Genomic DNA, 17788 nt, shown 5'->3' on the forward strand with positions numbered 1-17788 from the left:
TTTCTTCTGAAAGAAATAGAATTTTAGCACCGCTATTATATTTCCATTTATCTACTTGCTTTCATTGAGATTTCTCACATGGGCATATTCAAGAAAGTAGCATTTAAGATGAAATCAGAATATATTTTCTGACTTCAAGGAAGGGCACATTCACTAAAGAATTCTGCCTTTCTTTCAGCTGTACTCCTTAATTAGGAAGACCCACTTCACTAGTCCAGTTGGGGACAGAGTGAATATGAACCAGAAAGAAAAACTGCAGCCAGAGTATGACATTTTCCAGCTTTGGAATTTCCCAAATGGTCTTGGACTTAAGGTGAAGATAGGAATGTTTAGCCCGTATTTTCCACATGGTCAACAGCTCCATTTATATGAAGACGTTCTAGAGTGGGCCACAGGAAGTAGACAGGTAGGTCTGACCTGATGAACTGATTTACATTACACAGCAGTAACCCTGTCACGTGGGTTCACTTGTGCTTCAGTGTAACTTAGTAAAAGTAGATTGTCACATTAGGAGCCATTTTGAGCCTTCTGTAATATGTTTCTTCTTTTCAGTTTTTTTCCTCTCTCTCTCTCTTTGTTTTTTTTTGGGGTTTTTTTTTTTTTGGTTTTTTGAGACAGTGTTTCCCTATAGTTTTAGAGCCTGTCCTCAAACTAGCTCTTGTAGACCAGGCTAGCCTCAAACTCACAGAGATTTGCCTGCCTCTGCCTCCCGAGTGCTGGGATTAAAGGCGTGTGCCACCACCGCCCAGCCTTCTTTTCAGTTTTTTGATGTGACATTGTATGAATGGTTTCAGGATTTCATACATGGATAATGTGAATTTTATCATACCAGAACACGATTCTAGCTTTTATTATAAATTGAAAACTGGTGAATATCACCATTTAATCTTATTTCCTGCAATCGAGAAATATTCTGTTGGTCTCATTCTGATTACTATACAGATGCTGAAAGACTGTGGCTTGTTGTAAGGGAGCAGAAAAATAAACATATGCAAATCATTCATTTTTATTATATAATTTGCTTTAAGCAATTTTGCTGACAGGTTCTAAATTGTCAATATATTGACATTGTAGCATGAGGGTCCTGCTAGTTGAGGTATCTGTCCCTCCCAGTACCCCGCAGCCGGCAAGCCCCAAAGAAAATCACACAGAGGACTTCATAAAATAAACTGATTGGCCCATTAGCTCAGGCTACTTATTAGCTCTTATAACCTATGTTAGCCCATTAATTTTATCTGTATTAGCCACATGGATCAGTACCTTTCTCAGTGGGGCAGCTTACACCTTGCTTCTCCAGTGGTCTGGGCAGAACTGCGGAGGGCACTTCCTGCTTCCTAAAATACTCCTGTATTCATCGCCTCACCTCTACTTCCTGTCTGGTTGATCCACCTATACTTCCTGTCTGGCCAATCAGTGCTTATTTAAAATATGATAGATAGAATACAGACAATTCTCCCACATCATGCCATAGTATTTTTGATCCTTTTAGAAACCTTATGAATTGTAACCTTGTTTTTTCTTATTCTTTTCTGTTGGTATGAGTGTTTTTCTGCACATATTCTGTGCAGTACTAGAATGTTTGGTGCACATGCAGGTCAGAACAATGATGTAGATTTCTGGGAAACTGGAGGCAACTGGGTTCCACAAAGGGTGAACTATAAATGAATCTTGCATCTGTTCATGAAGAGGAATTGTTATTGACAGCTGAACCATTTCTCGAGCACTGAAGCTTATACTGTAAAAGAAATTTCTCACTAGAGGAACATTGCTTGATCCCATTAATTCTTTCAGAGTTCACCCAAAACAAACAAATGTGTATCTAGTTTCCTTATCTCTTTGTGTGTAGGTATTGGTAGTAAGGAAGTTTGCTTTTGAAAATTTATAAACAATATATTCCACTATGGTTTTTATGTATGTTATAGATAAGAATTCTCATGAAGGTGATTTTAAGGTCTCTAATTCAAACTTCCAAACTACAAAGTGGTTGGAATTTTAAAGGAGTTAACTTTAAGAGAGACTTCAAGCTTTATCTGAAGTTATATCTCAGGTAGCCCAGGTAGTTTGAAATCTACAGTTAATATCCTTTTTCAGAGTGATGAGGAGAGTCATTCTCAGGGAAAAGGAAATTTGATCTGAAGGTTTAACTACTGAACTATATACCAATTCAGAGAGCAGCAATAAAATTTCACATGTGCAGTAAGCAACCCTCACTTGAGTATGTTGGAAATATCCACTGGAGGAATACAGAACATTACAAACAAATCAACTGAGGCTATGCTTCAATATATGCAAATTTTAATGCACATTCAAGTGAAGAAAAATATGAAGACATCTAAGCAATATAACTCCAAATGTTAGAGTCAGAGGTTTAAACAAGATGTGTTCAATGATGTACCAAACAAAGAATTCAAAGCTGATATTAAAAGTCAAACAACCTCAAGAACAATGCAATGAGTTAACAAGAACTTGAACACAATACAGAACTCTGTAAGTGTGTGACAGATACATAACAAGAGGCACAAAATAGTGAAAATATTTACACTAAGATATGTAAAGGAAAGACAAATTAAATCCCCTAAAAATCAGTGAAAGTATCACTAACAGAATAGTACAATATGAAGACAAGGTGGAAAGTCTCAAAGACCAGACTGAAAATAGAAATCTGAAACTATGATGAAGATACAAATAAGAAAAAAAAAGATGTGTGAGGCCAAAAAGATAAAATTAAAGAGTTCAATTCTTAACCTATAACCAGTAGAGAAGGATATCCCATAAGCATCAACAGTATATCCAATAAAATGTAAAAGTGATTTTTCAGAATATAGTGGGACATGTAGATCTCTGGAAACAGGAGACATTTAAACACCAAACACATAATATCAGAAGAGAACCTTCGCCTGACATATTTTACTTTGGATGCAAAATATACAGGACAAAGAGAAGAAGTTGAAGACTTCAGGAAAGAAGTCCATTTCATAGAAATTCCCCACATGGATTACAGTAGATTCCTTCATGAGCTCTCTTAAAATAGCACAGTATCAGTGATAGAACTGAAGCATTTAGATTCATAACTGCCAACCCCAGTTACTATACTCAACAAAGTTATCTTTTATAAATGAAGGAGACTGTGATGACTCTTCTTGGTTAACAAGTTGAGAGTATTTAGAATTTAACAAAACCCAAATATGTAGAGCAAAACTGAAAGGTATTTTTGCTTAATGTGAAATAAAATGATCCACTTCTTATCCATATCTTTGAGATAGAAAAAAAACACCCTACAAAGAGCAGTGGTGGTGTATGGCTTTAATCACAGAACTCTTGAGGCAGAGGCAGGGGAATCACTGAGTTGGAAGACAACCTGGTCTACACAGTGAGTTCCAGAACAGCCAGGGTAATTATAAAACTTGCCAATAAAAGCAAAACAAAAACAATAAAGATAAAAAAGAAGTAAGACAAACAGACAGGAAGGCCAACAGGCTAAAAAAGACAGAGATGGAGACAGACAGAGAGAGAAAGAGAGAGACAGAGAGAGAAAGAGAAAGACAGAGACAGAAACACAGAGAGAAAGAGTATGTGAGAGAAAGAGAGAGAGAGATTGAGAGATAGAAGACTTGCTATTAATTGATATGTTTTAAGTGTGGAAATACATGTCTTTTATTTGGATTTTAACTTGGAAAGACACAACTTTAATCCAGATCATTTCATCTTGGTAAATCCACCTCTTATCTGGGATACACCCTTTGCTGGAAACACATATAAGAACATAGAAAAAGAAAACTTTTGCTCTTTGCTCATTCTCAAGTTTATTATTCCACTGACATTAAGGGTATTTCTTTGGGATTCCACTGTATAATGGAGATCAGTTGAGACATTCGGCCTCATGGACTGAGAAGTTGTTGGATTCTTGAACTTTCCATTCATATTCAGAAATCATGGCTTTGCTAGATCACAAGAAATTCTAATAAGTTGCATATGTATATATGTAGAGGAAAGAGCCACAGAGAAAGTTTTGTTGAAAACTTTGAGAAAGAGAAACAGAGATAGTTTTGTTGTGTAAGACTTTTACTCCTAAGAATCCTAACTAATACAGAGACAGAACAAAATTCAGTGATGAAAATAAATTCTAGGAATTCAAAACCATTCTAACACTTAAGGAAGACATCTGACGAACTCTTGCAACAGGAAAATTAAGATAACTACAAGTGGTGAAAATATATAGTGACAGGGATAGAACACCAGACAGATAAACAACTATTAAAAGTATCAAATATTGCAATTATAACAATGAGCAATAATAATTAGCAAATAATTCTTAATAACACTTTTATGTTAATTTTTCCTATCTCTAGTCAAAATACACAAACATCAAGATTGGCTGTAAAACCAGCAGTAATTTTTGCTTCCAATACCAAACTTAACCTACAAACATGAAGAGACTACTTTTATAAAAATGGGGGAGGGAGAATTTTGAGGAAATGTAGCATAATAAAGAAAATTAGAGACTAAACATTTTGATGGACATATTAGTAAAAATTATGAACTATACCTGAATAATAAAACTCAACAACATGCCTTTCCATCTCTCTCCCAAAGAGGCAGCTTCTGTCCCTCTTCTGCCCACTTCTTCCCCCCTCTCTGCCTCTCTCTCTACTCTTTTATCCCTTTTCCTTTTCCCTTCCATAACCCAATAAATAAATATTCAACACCAATCTGCAAAAAAAAAAAAAACAGAAAAAAACATCCAAAAACAAAACATCCACAGCACAACAGAAATATCTGCCCCTCTGGTAAAGATGACTGCATTCCAGAGATACAAGTTGGGTTCAATATATGCAGATCAGTTATGTAAATGTGGCACATAAATAGACTCATGATAGAACTAGAGGAACATCCAAATATGTGCAGAACGTGCCCATAGGAATTTCAGCATTCATTCAGAATTAAAATTAAAAAAAGACACAAAAGAAAGTTCACATCTTGACTAAATCGAGATTTCTTTTAATTAATTAATTAATATTTTCCAGCCTGATTACTTTAAAAATGTTTTCCATGACAAATTACTTGACAACATTGTCCTACATGAAGAGAAACTCAAGAATTTCCATTAAAATCCTAAGTGAGGCCAGTTGTATGTTGAGGTACATATCTTAATCTAAACTCTGGGAGGCAGAGGCAGTCAAAGCCCTGTCTTTTTATGGCAAGTCTGGCCTACATAGCAAGTCCAAGCCAGCTAGGGTTGCATATAGAGACCACACCTCAAAATACATGGGCAAAAAGTGGACAAGTATATATATGTTCTCCACTCTTATTCAAAATAGTCCTTAATAACTTAGGAAGTATAAAAGGAAATTGCAACCATAAAAATCAGAAAAGAAGGGAAGAAATGTGTGAAGCTGCAGGGCAATTGGTAAAGAAAAGTCCCCAGACTATCTTGATACAAAATATACAGCTTTAATAAACAGAAGTAAGACTTACAACAGCTTACACCAGAATCCAAACGATCCGTCCGGATGCAGGAGCCAGGCGAAAAGAGAGCTAGCAGAGTACGCTTGCTGGATTCATAGGCAGGCTTTTGCCTGAGGGTGGCATGCCCCCAAAACAGAATATGATTGTTGAACTCCCCTATCATCTCCCCCTTTTTTCTAAACTAAGACAGAACCAAATCAAATACAACTATATACAATAGAAGCAAATAATAAATATAAAGTTACAAACAACAAACAATGTTAAGCAAGAAACATATAACAAAAGTTCTGCTAAACATTCTATCTCAGGGAGTCTAAATAATGTAGGTGGTAACTTTAACTATCTAATCTTCAACTCCATCAAAGATCTGAGAAGGAAAATAATTTTACTCAAGCAGCCTGGAAGTACAAACGGGAAACTTCCAAAATGTGCAACGAATGGAAGAGACAACTGAATACCTGGGCAATCACCCAAAGTCTCGTATGCAATGTTGAGTCAACCAACTTTGGCTAAGGCTTGATGTAACTGACATGCCATTTTTCAAAGGCAAGAAACTTTTTAGGACTCTCTCACCCTGTCTTGGCAAGATAAGACAATCCTGCTTTTATCCATTTATGGATATTCTGTAATTCTGTCAGTGGTTGAGGTATGGGCTTTTTCTTTGCCCAAAGGCCAGTTCTGCCAGGAAGAAGACAAGCTCCATGTGGAGTGTCTTTGGTGCTCAACGTTCTCTCGGGAGTAGAGCGGCGATGCCAGGAGCGATTGTGTCTCACTCCTATAGAACAATGAGTTAGATTAAAGGCCATTTTCCACAGCTTTTCGAAGAGGTTGAAGATTATACCATCTATACTAAGTATGATCTCTATGCACCAAATTAACCTTATTAGCCTAAATATAGATATAATAAACATATATGACTATTGATTTCTATCTATCTAACTTGAAGACTAACAGAATGAACAACTGTGCAATGAGTGAGGACAATGACCTCCAAATGTAAACAATGTACATAAATATCTTAATCAGGGGTAGGAATGTAAATATATGTATATATATTAATACAAATAGAGGTAGAAGCAAAATCACATACAATATTCAATATATCAACGTACAAAAATCAACACCGATACAATTTTCTAAAAACAATAACTCACAAATACCAATATATTATTATCCCATCACCAATCAATCCCCCTTTTTTTGATAAACACCCCTGAGTTTATAAAATACCTCCCCCATTCCCTCATCCCTATATCAATTATAACCAATCCCTAAATAATGTCCCTAAACCTAAGGGCAAATTCTACTGGGAGAGGGGACGTCATCCTCTAAAATTGCTACCAGCTGTTGCGGGGGCGACGTTTCTCTTAGGGGGGTCCTGTGAAAATAATTGATGGTAAAACTCCCATATAAACATTTGGTGTGAGAGAGTTGTAAATAGTCTCTGAATAAGTTGAGGAGGTCTGGTCAGAGTGTTGTCAAATATTGTGCATCATCCAGAACCATTTTGTGTAGCTGGTACCAAAAAAACAGGTCTAAAAAATAGCGCTATGACGTCATAGTAACCAGGTGGAGTTGGTGTTGTGGGGCCCCATCTTCATCCTAGAAGCTTTAAAGATTACTGCAGGAAAATTTATTGTTTGTTATGGGAAAGTTAAACATTATGTACGAAGACATATACAGACATATAGATAGATAGATAGATAGATAGATAGATAGATAGATAGATAGATAGATAGATAGATAGATAGAAACAGATGTGGGGAAAGGCAAAGAAAATTTGTCAATTATAGTTATTCTGTCCAGTATCTTGGCTCTTGACATGAGAGAGAAACTCTGGGATATCTCTTATCAACAGGCTTGGAAATGAAGAGGGACTGAGCCATTGTCCAACTCCAAAACCAGCTCTACATATTTACAAATAAATGCACATTAGTACATATTAAAAAAAATAGTAATACTTACCTAAACTATTTGGATTCATTGTTGATCCTCTTTTGGTCGTAGGCGGTTTCTATATTCAATTATCCAGGGTCCCTTGGATCCTTTGAAAATGAACATTCTTCTGTGGAGACAATAAGAGAACCCTGCCCCCAACCTTTATATTTCTCTTACCTTTGGTGTGATTAATATCCTTGTAAGTGAGTTATAATTTATCTCTTCCAAGAGGCTTCTCTTCAAACCGAACCTTTATTAATTTTGATGGTATCCACAATTTTTCCTTTCCTGTGGAAACAAGAGCAAAACCCCTTCCCCAAGGCAGCACATCTCCTGGCTTCCACTGTGAGGTCAGCACATCCTTGAAATAAATTAGTTGATTTAATTCAGCAGACTTTTCCAATATCCAATGTCTTTCTGCAGCCGTTGTCCCCTTCTCATTAGCGTTGAGAAAATTCAAGGTTAATAAAGCATTATGTAACCTATTCCTGGGGGTATTTTCCAACCCTTTCTGTTTGTTCAACATATCTTTTATAATTCTATTTGATCTTTCTATAACTGCTTGACCTGTAGGATTGTATGATATACCTGTAACATGCTTAATATTATAATAAGCAAAAAATCGTTTCATTTTCCTAGAAACATAAGCTGGACCATTATCTGTCTTTATCTGTGTAGGTATACCCATGATGGCCAAAACTTCTAATAAATGCATGATTACTGAATCAGCTTTTTCTGAGCTTAAAGCAGTTGCCCATTGGAAACATGAGTACATGTCAATGGTGTGATGTACATATTTTAATTTGCCAAATTCTGGAAAGTGAAACACATCCATCTGCCAAATTTCATTCCTTTTAATACCCTTTGGATTAGTCCCTGCAGGCAATGGTGTTTGGTTATAAAAGGAGCAAGTAGGGCATTTCTTTACAATCTCCTTAGCTTGTTGCCATGTCATAGAAAACTCTTTTTTCAAGCCTTTGCTATTGACATGATGTTTTTTATGAAATTCAGATGACTGCAGCACACTACCAATCAATAAGTGATCAATATCTGCATTACCTTGTGCTAGATGACCTTGCAGACCCGTATGGGATCGGATGTGTGTTATATACATAGGGCAAAGCCTGTTCCTGATCATGTCTTGTACCTGGATAAACAATGAGGTCAGTTCTGTATCATCAGGTATAAATTCAGCAGTTTCAATATGCAAGATAACTCTTTCTGCATATTGTGAGTCAGTAATTATATTAAGAGGTTCTTTAAAATCCCTAAGCACCAGAAAAATGGCATATAATTCTGCCTTCTGGACAGAATCATAAGGACTTTGTTCCACTTTATTCAATTCTTCTGATTTGTAACATGCTTTCCCTGATTTATTAGCATCAGTATAAAATGTACGGGCTCTGGTTATTGGAGCATCGCAGATAATTCAAAGAAGGATCCAAGAAGTCCTCTTTATAAAATTAAGTCTCTTGCTTTTTGGGTAATTGTTATTGATTTCTCCCAAAAAATTAGCACAAGCTCTTTGCCATGGTTCATTGTCTTCCCACAACTTTTTTTTTATCTCATCAGCAGTGAAAGGCACTATAATTTCTGCTTGGTCTATACCTGCTAATTGACGAAGTCTCAATTTTCCTTTTATAATCAATTCAGAGACTTTTTCCACGTAAGTTTTTAATTTTTTACTTGGTTTGTGTGGCAAAAAGATCCATTCCAAGATAATATCGTCTCTTTGCATCAAAATTCCTGTAGGAGAAATTCTGGAAGGCAGTATAACAAGAATACAACTAAGCTTTGGATTTACCCTGTCCACATGAGCCTCCTGTAATTTTTCTTCAACTATTGTCAGTTCTTTTTCTGCTTCAGCTGTTAATTCTCTGAGACTGTTTAAGTCTTTATCACCATCCAAGGTTTTGTTTAAATGAATTATTAGATCAGGTGTTATCCCAACAGCCGGTCATAGGCTGGAGATGTCTCCTAATAATCTTTGAAAGTCATTAAAGAGTTCGTAACCGGTCTCTCCTGATTTGTGCCTTTTGTGTCTTAATTCTTTGTAAACCTATTTTATAACCTAAATAATTAACGGAATCTCCTCTCTGAATTTTTTCAGGAGCAATTTGCAATCCCCATTTAGGTAACACTATTTTTACTTCTTCAAACAGCCTTTCTAAGGTATCTTTGTTTTGATCAGAGATCAGGGTGTCATACATATAGTGGAATATTATGGACTTAGGAAATCATTTGCATATAATTTTTAATGGTTGGCTTACAAAATATTGGCACAGGGTGGGAGAGTTTAACATTCCCTGTGGGAGGATGGTCCACTGGTACCTCCTTGCAGGTTGAGAGTTATTATAAGTAGGCACTGTGAAGGCAAACTTTTCTCTATTTTTTTCTTGTAAAGGTATAGTGAAGAAACAATCTTTCAGATCAATAACTATAAGAGGCCATCCCTTTGGTAACAGGGAGGGCAGACGAATTCCAGATTGCAGAGGGCCCATTGGTTGAATAACCTTGTTGATAGCTCTAAGATCTGTCACCATTCTCCATCTACCAGATTTTTTCTTAACAACAAATACAGGAGAATTCCAAGGGCTGGTAGATTCTTCTATATGTCCAGCATCTAATTGCTCTTGTACCAGCTGTTCTAAAGCCTGTAACTTTTCCTTAGCTAAAGGCCATTGTTTAGTCCATATTGGTTTCTCAGTCAACCATTTTAGAGGCATGGCTGTTGGTACCTCTGAAGGGCCATCAATTGTGTTGTGTTCTTGTATAGTTCTAATGGCTTGTTTCCGCCATCTGTAATATCTTGTACTATTTTCCTCAGGAATATAGGCTCTAGCAGCCGCAGGAATGTTAATTTGGGTATTCCATTGCTGCAATAGGTCACGGCCCCATAAGTTCACTGTAATACTGGCTACATATGGCCTTAGTTTTCCTATTTGTCCATCTGGACCTATACAATTGACCCATCTCATGCTTTGTCTTACTCGAGAGAGAGTTCAAATTCCTAGGAACTGAATATCTACCTCCTGAAGAGGCCAATGCGGATGCCAAGATTCTGGAGTAATGATACTTACATCTGCACCTGTGTTCAGTAAGCCAGTAATAAATTTGCCATTTACACACACTCTTAGCTTTGGTCTTTGTTCATTTATAGAAGTCTGCCAGAATATTCATTTACTTTGTCCTCTTAGATTTCTTGATTCATTTACCACATTTAACTCATCCTTCAGGCCGTTATTGCTTTTAACAGCAGGCATGGGGCATTCTAATTTCCCTGAAGAGGCATGTTCTCTGCAGTGATCAGAAATGACTGGACCACATTTGCCATGGGGGCCTTCGAGAGGCCCCCTATTGAGTTTCCCGATGGCAATGGGTTGCCCTGTTTATATCTTGTTGACCTACACTCATTCGTCTAATGCCTGCCCTTTCCACATCTCCTACATAAACCTGAAAGCTGAGTCCTCCTATTCCTGTTATTCCTAGAAGAGGCATTATTCCTGGAATTCCATTGTCTGCAGTCCCTTTTCATCTGTCCCATTTTGCCACAATGAAAGCATTTTGTAATCTGATGTCTCCTTTTACCTTTGGAAATTGCTTCTTGCACCCATGTTTCATTGCCATAATCAAATGTATCAACATTCATTGTATGTAATACCCATTCATCCAAAGGTGCTGATCTGATCTTTAAAGGCCCCAGGATCCTTTTGCATTCTACATTGGCATTCTCATAAGCTAAAGACTCAATTACTATATTTCTTGCTTCTGGATCAGGTATCCCTATTTGTACAACCTTAGTTAGTCTTTGTAAAAAGTCACTAAAGGGTTCTCTCTGACCCTGTTTTACCCTGATATATGATTCTACACTCTGACCTGAATCTTGAACCCTGTCCCAGGCCCTTAGAGCTGCTGTGGCACATATGGATAAAATGTTTTCATCATAAAGAGCTTCTTCCTGAGGATCAGAGTAAAGTCCTTCCCCTAGAATTTGATCTAGAGAAACCTCAATTCCTTTCGCTGATTCTTGTTGTTGTAAAAGTCTGGCCTCTTGCTTGAATAGGCATTTGAAATGCCATAAAGGTCCATTCTCCAGGACAGCTGAGGTCAGCTGATTCCAATCTTGAGGGGTTGCCCTACTGCTGAGAGCCCAGGATTTTAACATCTCTCTAACAAAGGACGAATGTAGTCCATAATTCACAATTGCTTGTTTAAATTCTTTCAGATAATTCATACGTATAGGCTCCCATGTATGTTCTTTAATGACCTTAGAGTTTTTGGAGCCAGTTTTCTTTTCTGATGTTGTTACTGGAAAGGTAGGTATAACTCTGTGTAGACTCAGAGTTTTGGGAGGTAAATGTTGCCTTTCTACCTTTTGCTCCTGTTCATCAGAGTCTATGATTTCCTCAATCTTATTAAATCTGCTCACCATTGCCTTCTGTAAATCCTGAATCTCCTGTCCAATATTATGCTCCAAAACCTTCATTAACGATTCTAAGGCATGGAGCTTGTCCGTCAGAGACACCATTTTCTCCCTGGACACTATCACCTTCATTGATAATTCTAAGGTGTGGAGCTTGTCCATTAGAGATACCATATCCACCTTGGACATAATCCTCATGGCATGTACTGTGCCTTCTTGTATGGAAATCCTGTCAATTAATCTATCATACCCTTTTGATAAATTCTGATTTTCACTTTCAATGGTTTTAATCCTCTCAGCTAATGTTTCAGAACTTACAGTCATGGACTGGAGATTACGAGTCATTTTGGTTGTCCTCTCCTCCAGAGCAGTGAAGCTCCCTTCTAAAGAAGCAATATCAGACTGTACCTTCTTGACATTTTGGTCAGTTGACCGAGTCATATCAGACAAAGATCCAGTCTCCTCCTTGAAATCTCCAAACTCTTTTTTGAGGAGGTTGGTGTCAGTCTGAATTGTCCTTAAGGTTTTAATCTCTGCTCTCAGCATTGCTGATTCAATCTTGAAGGACTGCATCATTCTTATAAAATATCCAAACACCAGAAAAGCGACAAGTCCCAGAAATAACCAAGTAAGAGGAATATCAGAAACCTCATGGAGGATATCCTCCATAGCACAATTAAAAAGGCCATTGAATTTTTGGATAGTAATATTTTCTGACATGTTCAATCAAATGAAATTGTATTTATTTATTTGTTTTCAACTGAAAAGAAAAATCTTACCTGTAATGACCCTTGCCTGCCAGTAAGTGGCAGGGGTGCACCTGAATCCACGTGGCAATGGCGCCAACCCAGAAAGATTCTGAAATATATATAAACTCAAATCCAGAGGTTACTTTCAGGCTAGCACCGCAAGCCAAACTCAGCCGGGGCTGCAGGGAATACACTGCCCGAGTGGGGGTAGAGCTGCCACTTGCCCGAGTTCTGCAGCTTTTGCAGAAGCCTGAAATCCCTAGCCCAATTCTATTGAACAGAGCTGGGATCCAGTGCAGGCTTTACTGTAAAGGCTGTGCGCTCAGGTTGCTAGGCCCGCGCCACAAGGTGGGAAAAAGGGCCCACGTTCGGGCGCCAAATGAAGCTGCAGGGTGATTGGTAAAGAAAAGTCCCCAGACTATCTTGATACAAAATATACAGCTTTAATAAACAGAAGTAAGACTTACAACAGCTTACACCAGAATCCAAACGATCCGTCCAGACGCAGGAGCCAGGCGAAAAGAGAGCTAGCAGAGCGCACTTACTGGGTTTATAGGCAGGCTTTTGCCTGAGGGCGGCACGCCCCCAAAACAGAATATGATTGGCTGAACTCCCCAATCAAATGTGTCCACTGCTAGCATACATGTTTATCCCCAGCATTAAGGAAGCAGAAGAGGCATATCCTTGTGGTATCAACGTCAGCCTAGTCTATAGAAAGAATGAGGGTGGTCTACCACCACTACTCAGTTAAACCCTTTTTCAAGGAGGCAGAAAACAAAGGAAGATTTGTTTCTAACAATATTGTGGAGAATATGAAAGATCCTATGCATATGAGACACTGCAGTTTCAACAATGAACTCAGCACTGAACAGAGCATGCAATGTGAGCCTGCAATATTGGCAGCTTTCCAAAGCAGCATTTAGACCTCTATCACTAGATTTTTGATAATATAAATAAAATTTATTTGAAATTTTTCAATTAACCTTTAAGTTATTTAACTTCTATCCAGGTTCTGCAGTATCTGCAGCCTTTGTAAAGTACTTCATTTTCAGGAAACACTCCACCTTCCAGCTCAGTGCACATCAACTCAGTACTTCATCACTGGAAATGCACGAGGCTCTACCTAGTCATCTGTCTTTTTTACACTCTGTCATGCTTTGCAGGATGATTTTTGTAGCGTTTTTGTGTGTTATCTCAGATTTGAGGAGTATTTCCCTGTTTTAGATTTCTCCATTGGTCCTAGCTTGCTATGCTATTGCTGTGATTACACAGACTATAAGAAAAGTGAGAAGGGAGGGATGGTTTTATTCATGGGTTATAGTTGAGGGAAGACAAGGCAGGAATCTGAAGACTGTGACTAAAGCATAGATCCTGAAGGAATACTGCTTGCTGGCTTCTTTTGCTTGATTCCTCATACAGCCTGCCTAGGGGACAGCACTGTCCACACCAAATGTGGCTGGGCACTCCTACATTAAATAACAATGAATAAAATGTTTTGCAGTATGATGACAGGTTAATCCAAAGGAAAGAATTTTTTGGTTAAGGTTCCCTCTAACTTTCAAATGTACTTTGTGTCAACTTGCAAAAATTAAGTAGTAAAAAACTGTTTGCATGATCTGTCATATTTATTTGTCCAAAGTGAACAATTCATTCTTCTTACTAAATTTCCAGCAATGTGACACTACTCAATTTTCTATTAAATTTTTTCTACACATTTACATAAATTGGCATTCTATAATATGCTAAGTGAAATATGGTCACTCTTTGGTGTATATAAAATAAACCGAATGATACTTTATCAAGGTAATTTAAAGTAGCTATGGAATGAATAGGCAGGTCTCCTGATAACAGTATGTGTCTAATTTTCCTTAGATGTTGCCCTCTGTGTGCAGTACTGATTGTGGTCCTGGATTCAGAAAGCTGAGGCACGAGGGAATGGCAGCCTGCTGTTTTGATTGCACTCCCTGCCCAGAAAATGATATTTCTAATGAGACAAGTGAGTATTTGCTGCTGAGATGAATCCTTCATGTTGATCATCCTCTTGAGCATACACAGTGATGATCAATGGGTCTAAAATATGCTGCACTGATTGAATATATCACTTTCCCAAGTTAGATTTATTGGAATGTGATCTTTTTTTTTGGAAAGTAAATTTTATTAAATTATAAAAGTTTCCATTTCCGCCCCTCTTCCCAACACCCTCAATATCAATGTCCCTTTAAGTCACACTGTTTGCTATGACATACATTTTTTTTGAAAGTAAATTTTATTAAATTATAAAAGTTTCCATTTCCACCCCTCTTCCCAACACCCTCCCACTCCCCCCACGCCCTCTCCTTCTCCCTCTTTGTCTCTTAGGGCAGTCAGGGTTTCCTGCCCTGTGGGAAGTTCAAGTTCCTCTCCCCTCCCTCCAGGTCCAGGAAGGTGAGTATCCAAACAGACTGGATCCCCAAAATCCAGTATATGCAGAGGAAACAAGTCCCAGTATCATAGTCAATGGCTTTTCAGAAAGACTTCGGGCCAGCCACATTCAGAGAATCCGGCCAAATTCCGAGAATCTGGTTAGATCACGTCCTCGTTCAGTCCCAGTCCAACTGGCCTTGGTAAACTCTCATTAGATCCGTCCCCTTGTATCAGTGGGTGATAGCATCCCTCACAGTCCTGATTTCCTTTTTCATGTTCTTCCTCCTTGTGCTCCTCATTTGGACCTTGGGGGGCTCAGTCAGGTGCTCCAATGTGGGTCTCCGTCTGTATCGCCGTCCTTCGCCAGATGAAGGATCTATGGTGATAAGCAAAATATACATCAGTATGGTTATGGGCCACGGCCGGTTCAGGCACCCTCTCCTCTGTCCAGAGAACAATCTGGGGGATCTCTCCTTGGACCTGGGATCCCATATATAATCAAGTCTCCTGTAAACCCTAAAATGACTCCCTTAGTTGAAATATATTCTTCCCTGATCCCATATTCATCCTTCCTCACACTCCCCCTCCCAGGCCACCGAGCTTTCCCCATTCCTCCCCTACTCCCTTCTCTCTAACCCTCTCCCCTTCCATCAACCCTCCCACCCCCCCATGCACCTGAGGTTACCTGGGACTCTTATCTATTTCCTACTTCCTGGCGGATAGCTAAATAATCTTCATCAGGTTCATCTTCTTATTTAGCTTCTCTAGGATCACGAATAATAGGCTCAAAGACCTTTAATTATGGTTAGAATCCACTTATGAGTGAATACATACCATGTTCCTCTTTTTGGGTCTGGCTTACCTCACTCAATAAAGCGTTTTCTATTTCCATCCATTTGCATGCAAAATTCAAGATGTCATTGTTCTTTACCGCTGAGTAAAACTCTAATGTGTATATGTTCCACACCTTTTTTAACCATTCTTCTATTGAGGGGCACCTAGGCTGTTTCCAGGTTCTGGCTATTACAAATAGTGCAGCTATGAACATAGTAGAACAAATGCTTTTGTAGTATGTTAGGGAATCTCTAGGGTATATTCCCAAGAGTGGAATTGCTGGGTCCTGAGGGAAGTTGACTCCCAGTTTCCTGAGAAACCGCCACACTGATTTCCACAGTGGCTGCACAAGTTTGCATTCCCACCAACCATGGATGAGTGTTCCCCTCACCCCACATCCTCTCCAGCATAGGGTATCAGTGGTGTTTTTGACTTTAGCTATTCTGACAGGTGTAAGATGGTATCTCAAAGTTGTTTTGATTTGCATTTCCCTGATCGCTAAGGAGGTTGAGCATGACCTTAAGTGTCTTCTGGCCATTCGAAGTTCATCTGTTGTGAATTCTCTGTTCAGTTCAGTACCCCATTTTTTAATTGGGTTAATTAGAGTTTTAGTGTCTAGTTTCTTGAGTTCTTTTTGTATTTTGGAGATCAGACCTTTGTCTGTTGAGGGGTTAGTGAAGATCTAACTTCATGTGTATTTGTGTCCCTACAGACATTTATATTCACCCTGAACTTATAACAATCAATGAGGATCAGAATAGGGCATCAGATCCACTGAAGTCTGATGTGGGAGGTCCTTCTAATAGCCTCTCACTATAGAACTCTGTTATGTGGGTGTTAGGAGCCAATTGCAAGTTCTCTGTATGTTTAAAAAACAGGAATAATTACTTGTACAGTTAAATAAGAAACAGTTAAATATGAGACAGAAGACTTTAAGCAGTATCCAGAGATCTTCTTTTCAAAAGATTAATGTGATTTGAACTCTAGGGAAATATTGATAGGTACAGACACATAATATAGAACATATGAGTAATCTTGCATTCAATATTTTTATGTATAGCATCCACATTAATGATGTCACAAATACAATATTAAAACAGTTGGTATGAATGTAACTTAGTCACAATTATCTGAATGGTGGTGTCACCTATATACTCTTATTAGCCAAATGATTATTTGTTTATGATTGGCTATATACAGATGACAGACATATTGTTTTTCTCTATTGGTTCTCACTCCATGTAGTAAAATAAAAGTCTTTAAAGCATATTAATGGTCAATAGTGTGGCAAATAATTAGATAGCAACCACAGTTTCTCCTCCCTCCTCTATTTCCAATCCCTTCTATCAACTACATCCACTCCTGTCTCCATTCAGAAGGATAAGGCCTTTAATGGGAGCCAACAAAGCATGACATGTCAAGAGTTAAGGCAGGACCAAGCTCCTACCTTTTGTATTGATACTGGACAATCCATCCTGCCACAGGGATTATATCCCAAAAGGCCAGTTCATGTGCCATGAATAGATCCTGGTTCTACTGCTAGGAATCCCATTAACAGACTATCCTACACAACTGTTAAACACATGCAGAAGGCCTAGGAGAATCCTATGCCAGCTCCCTAGGTGTTGGTACAGATTCTATGAGCTCTCTTGTGCTCAGGTCAGCTATTTCTGTGGATTTCCCTGTCATGATCTTCAGCCTCCCCTGTTGACTGAGGTTTCTGTCCTGTCCAGTTCTCTGTGTCATTAATTCCCAACACAGAGGTCTATATTATCTATAAACTGATTGGCCCAGTATATAAGGCCATTCTTATTAACTAATTCTTATAACTTATATTAACCCATTATTTTTGTCTATGTTAGTCATGTGGCTTAGTGCCTTTTTCGGCAAAACAGTCGCATCTTGCTTGCTCTGTGATTAGGTCACAACTCCAGACTCAGATTTCTTTCTTCCCTGAATTCTTATTGCCACGTCT

The 17788-nt window shown here is 38.2% G+C and overlaps 1 pseudogene; it reads left to right on the top strand.

Moving 5' to 3' along the window:
* The window catches only part of LOC148121637 (vomeronasal type-2 receptor 116-like), a 36566-nt pseudogene that overhangs the window by 5134 nt on the left and 13644 nt on the right, over positions 1–17788 (top strand).

Source organism: Myodes glareolus, chromosome 6 (assembly GCF_982192425.1).
Source record: "Myodes glareolus chromosome 6, mMyoGla1.1, whole genome shotgun sequence".
In the NCBI taxonomy this organism is placed as follows: domain Eukaryota; kingdom Metazoa; phylum Chordata; class Mammalia; order Rodentia; family Cricetidae; genus Myodes; species Myodes glareolus.